The sequence below is a fragment of the Penaeus vannamei genome, chromosome 9 (assembly GCF_042767895.1).
Source record: "Penaeus vannamei isolate JL-2024 chromosome 9, ASM4276789v1, whole genome shotgun sequence".
NCBI lineage: Eukaryota > Metazoa > Arthropoda > Malacostraca > Decapoda > Penaeidae > Penaeus > Penaeus vannamei.
Window position 1 is genome coordinate 626,828 of NC_091557.1, and position 7,500 is coordinate 634,327.

Here is a 7,500-nt window from a genome sequence, read left to right on the forward strand (position 1 = left end):
TCCGCATAATTTCAATCTAACTTCCAATTCAAAGAATCCTCTTTTCCGCAATCCGAGGTTAAAGTAAAATCCTTGCACCAACGAATGTCTACTAATCTTATTGAAATAATCGCTCTCTTATTCCTGTTGACTGAGGAGTTCAATGTAAGTTCTGTAAATTCATCTTCGTAGGGTTATCAATGGAAATCACGAGTGTAGTTTTTCGCTCGATAACTTTTAAACAAAATGCTTCTTAATTTCAAACCGGGTTAAGGCATAGGTAAACATTTGCCATTTATGGCGACAAGTATAAGGCATTTATAAACATATGCCTATATAGTTGTATGTCAATTTGAAGACTTTATAAGATTCTCGCAGATTTGGTGGATGAAAAAAAAGTCCACTGGATGCAGTAATGCTTATCAAAGTGTTATTTGTACCCTTGGGCTATTTTATTATATACTGTATTGTAGAATTTCAAGCATCAATAATTGTGACATATAAAATCAAACGTCTGGGACAATATCACGTGGGCGGAGACAAACGCACAGATGCTAACTTAACATTTCTTTATTCCTGTTCTTACCACAAGAGAGGCAGGGGGGTTATGAATGTTCAATGTCTCAAAAAAGAACATAATCATCCTGGCAACTCAATAAATCGTTCATGCGTTCAGAAGCGCACTAATACGGGGTTCATTCAAACTGATTTCACTTACATGCACAGAAAGGGTAGAATGAGTCACCGCCATCACAATTGCTGCTTACCGGCGTCGAGCCTCATTTCAATCCCAGAATTTTCGCCTTTAGCACGAGCGACGCGACAAGGATTTCAATTAATATGAATGTTTAAATTCTCTTTCATTCTTCTGTCATACGAGTTCCTCATGACACCCCACAGGACTCCTTCTATTGCGATCTGAAAAGCTTCGTATTTTTGGTTCTTCCACCCCAACCGCCATGCCCAGCGTCGCTCTCCCTCTCCCGGGCGAGCTTCGGCACGCGTCGCCCGAACAAATGAACATTAACATGCGCATACCTAGAAACACACACACACACACACACGCACGTGTGTGTGTGTGTGCGTGTGTGTGTGTGTATGTGTGTGTGTGCGTTTATATATATATATATGTGTGTGTGTGTGTATGAGTGTGTTTATATATGTATATATATATCTATATATCTATATCTATATATATATATATATATATATATATATATATATATATATATATATATATATATATGAGTGTGTGTGTGTGTAGGTGTGTGTGTATGTATGTGTGTGTATGTGTATTCCTGATCCACTCTGTGTTGAGAGCGTGAGAAGGAAAGAGAGAAAAAATGCCTTTTTTAAGTATAGAGACACTCAATACTATGGTTGAGCAGTGATAGATCGGCAAGACTTGACTTTATTGCCACAAATAAAATAACACACATAAATCACTTAAGGGAATCGAACTGGGAGCAGCACTGAGCGTCCGGTTCAGGACCCAAGTCGGGAGGTCTTGGCGAGAAGGCGATGGAAAACCTGCTCCCAGTTCGGTCATTTTGAGGCGCTGGCCTCCGAAGCCTGAGAGGAGAAGCGGCCGAGCGTGGATCCTGGCTTGGCTTGGAGGCCGGTGTTGCCCCTTTTGGAAGCCGTAGCTATGTCCACAGTTATGCTTTCATGTCCGCCATATCGCTCGGCCACCTACACGCGACTCGCCCGTGCAGCGCCATTGCTTCGTCCTCGTGGGGTGACCATCTTAGTCTGGTCCTCTTTGGCTGGCCACCTCGCCCTTGCGCTGGCTCTCACGGCGTCATCTCGTCGTCTTATGTGCACTGTTCTACATCCATTCCTGTGGTTGCTCTTCCTCGTCCTCTTCCTCCTGGTCCTTGGTGACCCTGGCTTCTGGATTTTAACTGGATCTATAGGCGACGCCCCATCCCTTGCTCTTCCTCGTCCTCTCCTTCCTGGTCCTTGGTGATCTTGGCTTCTGGATTTTAACTGGATCCATAGGCGACGTCCTTCCACAACTTTCTAAGGCGACTGGTTCCTGCACTGACGAATCCTGGTCTGCTGGTTCTACGGGAGATCTTGGGGCGACGTCCTTCCCAAGGCACAAAGAGATCAGTATATTCGGTGCCATGGCGGATATATTCGGTCCAATTGCACTGTGAATTTGCTGAAGCCCATGCACGCAAGACCATGCACGCCAGAGAGAGAGAGAGAGAGAGGGAGAGGGAGAGGGAGAGGGAGAGGGAGAGGGAGAGGGAGAGGGAGAGAGAGGGAGAGGAGAGGGAGAGGGAAGAGAGAGAGAGAGAGAGAGAGAGAGAGAGAGAGAGAGAAGAGAGAGATGCATGCGCACACACAATCGCACACACACAATCAGAGAGACAAACACACACACACACACACAAACAGAGGGAGGGAGGGAGAGGGAGAGAGAGAGAGAGAGAGAGAGAGAGAGAGAGAGAGAGAGAGAGAGAGAGAGAGAGAGAGAGAGAGAGAGAGAGAGAGAGAGAGAGAGAGAGAGAGAGAGAGAGATAAAACTATTTAGTGCTTTGATTCAAATATGCAGTTTTGGGTGTTATTTTTGCATTTGATTTCACTAACGTTTTTCCCCACAAAAATAAAGAGGAAAACAGAAGGATCCGCAAGGCAGCAGCATTCCACAAGGATCTGCCTGAGCCGGTACCCGTCACAGAGAGAAAGAGAAGCATGTAACAATGATAAGTTCGCACAAAGTACAATTCACTCGCCACGACTGTCAGAATTGCGGGTGAAACAGGTAATTGCAGCGGGCAATTAGATGTTATAACCGCGATTTTACCATGATCACATCATCAATGTTTACGCCTAAAACTACGTCAACAACCAAGATGTTATAACCGCGCCTACGTCAACAACCAATCCCCATTAATGAGAGACTGCAGTGTTTTTGTTCTGCGTGGATGTGAGTGAGTGAGTGTAAGTGTGAGTGAGAGTGAGCCGGCGTGAGTGAGCTCACAACGAATGATCCACGCACATGAAGATTGGCGTTCATATCAATTATACTTCGCCAATTAATGGTGTCATATTACTATACAATTATTTAAATTACCACAATAAACTCAATTTATGATAATATGTCCGTTTAATGAACGGAGACATGAAACATAATTATCACAAGCTTCCAACTCAGAAATTAAGGGCACAAACCATAATCCTATTTTATCTGAATTTCGTATTCGCTAAAAAAATCTGATACACCGAGATAGCTGTCTATGTCCACATTACTAAATGAAATGAAGCGAACGGAATAAAGAACAATACTCTACGAATCATTACAGTGACCTGAAACAAATATCTATCACGAGGTCCCACGATCGCTTCAGGGGCTGGAACACGAGAGCGTGAGACAAACGTACAAGGAACGAATCGCATTTTCAAATACGCATTTCTCAGCGTATCAACGGAAATTTTCGACGTATGTCTTTGAAGAACGTATGAGTAGCGTATGAAGAGCGTATGCGTACCGATAAATTGGCGCATGATTAGCATATACGAACGTAGCAGTAACGTGTGCGAGTGTATGCCAGCTGATTTCTGCGTCAGTCTAGCATATACAGGTGTATGAGTAGCGTACACGAACGTAGCAGTAACGTATGCGAGTGGATACCAGCTGATTTCTGCGTCAGTCTAGCATATACAGGTGTATGAGTCGCGTGCACGAACGTAGGAGTAACGTATGCGAGTGGATACCAGCTGATTTCTGCGTCAGTCTAGCATATACAGGTGTATGAGTCGCGTGCACGAACGTAGGAGTAACGTATGCAAGCGTATGAGAAAGGCATTCGCATTGTATGGATATAGTCTGTATATAAGGGCGGATTTTCTCTGAGGCTTCATTTCTCCAGTCGATTTCGAAGAGACAACATGTCCGCCGAGAAGGACGCTCCCTCAAAAAGCCAAAGAGAAGTGGAAGAAGAGCAAACCTTCGGCATTTCCTCCACCTCCTGAAACCAGAATTGTCTGATGGACCGTCTGACCTACCTCAGCCTTCGAAGGAAAAAAAAAACGCTTAATTAGGGTACTTTACGATGCGATGATTACCAAGTCAGTCGGAATTATCGTTCTCGATAGGGACGCTATTCTGTAATGGTATGTTTCGTTTTCTGTTTGTTTTGGGATGTGGAAGTAGATATTTCTGTCTGAAAAGTTTAACAAAGGCATTGAACCATAAAGACGACTAATCTAAACCAGATAAAAACTTTCTTTTCGATTTTGAAAAAAATGGAGAACTGTGGATTGCAAAATCAGTACAAAATCATCCTCGTTATAAAATCCTAGCATGAATACAACATGGCGGATCAGTTTTGAGAATTTTAAAAGCATATATATTTACTTCATGGAATTCGAGACTTACAAAAGCAGCTCCCACACAGGGGGGGGGGGGGGATGGTCACTGGGTGTTTATAATTTTCGAGGAGGATCATATGTACGTAAACACACGCACATAAAGTTAAAAAATTTAATCCTCATTTAGTAGGCCCACATCGACACCTTGTAAAGGAATAAAACCTCATTAGTTATCTATGAAATCGCACAAATCACCAGATAATTTGATATTTGACATTGTCCCCTTTGCAAACTGCATTGATAATTTTGATAACATTCTCTCTCTCTTTCTACTCCCCTGTTCTTCATCAATCTCCCTTTCTATCCCTCTCTGCCTGTTTATATCACTTTCTCTCTCTGTCTATCGGTCTTTCTCTTTCTCTCTCTCTCTTGCTCTCTGTCAGTCTGTCTGCCTATCTATCTGTCTGTCTCCCTCTCTCTCTATCTTTCTCACTTGCTCTGTCTGTTTCTCTCTCTCTTGCTCCGTTTGTCTGTATGTCTCTCTCTCACTCGTTCTCTCTCTCTCTCTCTTTCTTGCTCTGTCTGTCTGTCTCTCGCTTGCCCTCTCTTTTTCCTGCTTGCTTTATTTGTCTGTCTGTCTGTTTCTCTCTCTCTCTGTCTGTGTCTCCTACCTACATGTTAAAATGGTTAAAAATGTTTCTGTACCCCACTGTATATTTGGTGCACCCTAAAAGAGGAATGGATTCAATCCATCCCAGGAGCCTTAAGAGTTTTAAGGTCACGCTACCCAGATTAATAAGTCTTTAAGATTAAGTCAGACTTGAGGCTTTTCCTCGGGATTTCCTCTAAATACAAATTCTCGAGTGGGATTAATAATGTTGATTCAGTTTCGTGGTCATGTTGTGGGAATGGAAATTTCGAAGGGATTGTGAACATATAATAATAAATCATGTATGAAAAAAATCTAATATCACACACATATATATATGTGTGTGTGTGTGTGTGTGTGTGTGTGTCCGTGTGTGTGTGTGTGTGTGTGTGTGTGTGTGTGTGTGTGTGTGTGTGTGTGTGTGTGTGTGTGTGTGCGTGTGTGTGTAGGGGCGTTCATTAAAGATTTCCCCCTGACCCCTTGCGCTTATCCTATAAGGCCGAAATTTCACATGCATAAAGATACACATCTCCACATGTGTAATGTCACAGTGGTGAAGGTGGAAATGGAATCAGAGGGTCATCGCGCAGTGATCAGCTTTTTCTCCTTGAATGGCCGCAAACCACAACAGACCTTCGATGAAATGAAAGCAACTTATGGGAAGGATGCCCCGTCATATGACATTAAACACTAGCATATCTCCAGTTCAGGTGTGGTTGGAAATCAGTGGAAGCAACCCCTATCCCAGGGTGGTCCCAGATTGGAATTGTTGAGCAACCATCCATCGAGTAAAGACTGTCATTATACAAGATTCCCGTTTTGGTGCTGGGTCTGATGATAAAGTAATTCATGACCATCTGCATGTGCAAAAGTTATCTGCTTGATGCTGCCCCCCGCAAAAAACTTTTTTTTCAATTTTGTTCAAATGTGTCTGCGCAAAAGATTCCTTGTCCCAGAGGATTATGATTTGTGTCATGAGAAAAAAATGTGAATGAACATCAATGAATTCCTAAGAACACTACCAAGCCTTTTTTGGAAATTCGATTTAGTTTCCTCAGAAAAAAAAAATATATTTTTAAATTTTTTGGTCTTTTTTCGATTTTCAAAAATTCGTATAAAAAAGTAAGCAACATTTCAATAAAATCGCTTGGTAGTTGTCTACGCAATTTCCACAAGATTTCCAAAGATATATCCAAAATTTTAATCGGATAAAAACTCTAGAACAAGGAATCTTTTGAAGCTCGAAAAAAAAACGTCGAAAAAACAAACAAAAAGTTGGATATTTGAAGATCATTTTTTATATTTTCCCATTTATGGATCTTTACCATTTCACTACTGTAGAAACTACTATTATTCCTCTTTCAAACGCACTTTGTTAGGTAAAGATATGATCATTAGTCACCAAGTTATAGAAACAAACAAACAAATGACTCCCGTGAAAAGGGGCAAATCCAGACCCAGGACAATATGACCGTTATATAAAATCAGTTGTTTCGTATTTTATAACTCTTTTATTACTGTATTCTTTTGTAAACATTCGTTTACATGTATACACGCATGTAAATTATTGTAAAGTACATAGTCGTGCACGAATATATGCACGTATATGCGCATATACTTATTGAATCATAATCATATATTTAATTAATGTATTTTATTTTTACTTCCGTCTATTATTCTTCCTCATCGCCCAACCACGTGATTCAGCCTCGAAACAAGCGATAAACGTTTAGTCACCAGCGGAGTATGAATTGTTTAGTGTTCGTTACAAATAACAGTTCAGAAAACGTTGATAGATCAAAAATATTTTAAAATACAAATCTCTTATATCAAATCTCGTATATCCGTTTATCGTGGATGCTTCTTGTGATGTAACAATAGGTATCAGATATTTATAGGCCTATTTTACGAGTTTACACGAATAAATTCTATCATAATCTTTCTTTACATTCATTTTCCTCGTAAATAGATTATAATGACATAACCATGTTTAATCGATTATTTAGTTTCAAATGAAAGCGCACACGTAAAACTATTGCAATCAGAAAAGTCCAAAGCGGTGGCGACGCGTGGAAATTTATCGCGTGGGTCCCTGCGATATGGCCTTGAACGCTCACGGGCCTCCAGTCCGTGTGAATATCTATTCGTTGCGAATTTATTTTTGGAGATACAGACTTGTAACTGCTCATGTATTATGTTTTATGGGAAAGAAATTTGAAAAGTCGCATAATTTTTTTTTTTTCCGTCTTTCATATAAATCTTTCACTTTCGTATAAAACTGTTATAATAAGACACATTTATCTTCCTGTGATCCATTTCAATAGGTAATGTCAAAATATAATGCATCTTATGAGCTCCTGTGAAGCTAGAGTGCGGAAAGGTGAAAATCGCTGACACAGCGGCAGTGGGACTAGGGGTTCTGGCGTCGCGCACACCCCAAAATTTTGGCCGCGGAAGTTCATATTCACGTGGGTGATTCCACTCTCATTTACGAATATGAAAATGACCATAATTCATTTTCGACCACTCCGACCCAAAATCTCGGACTC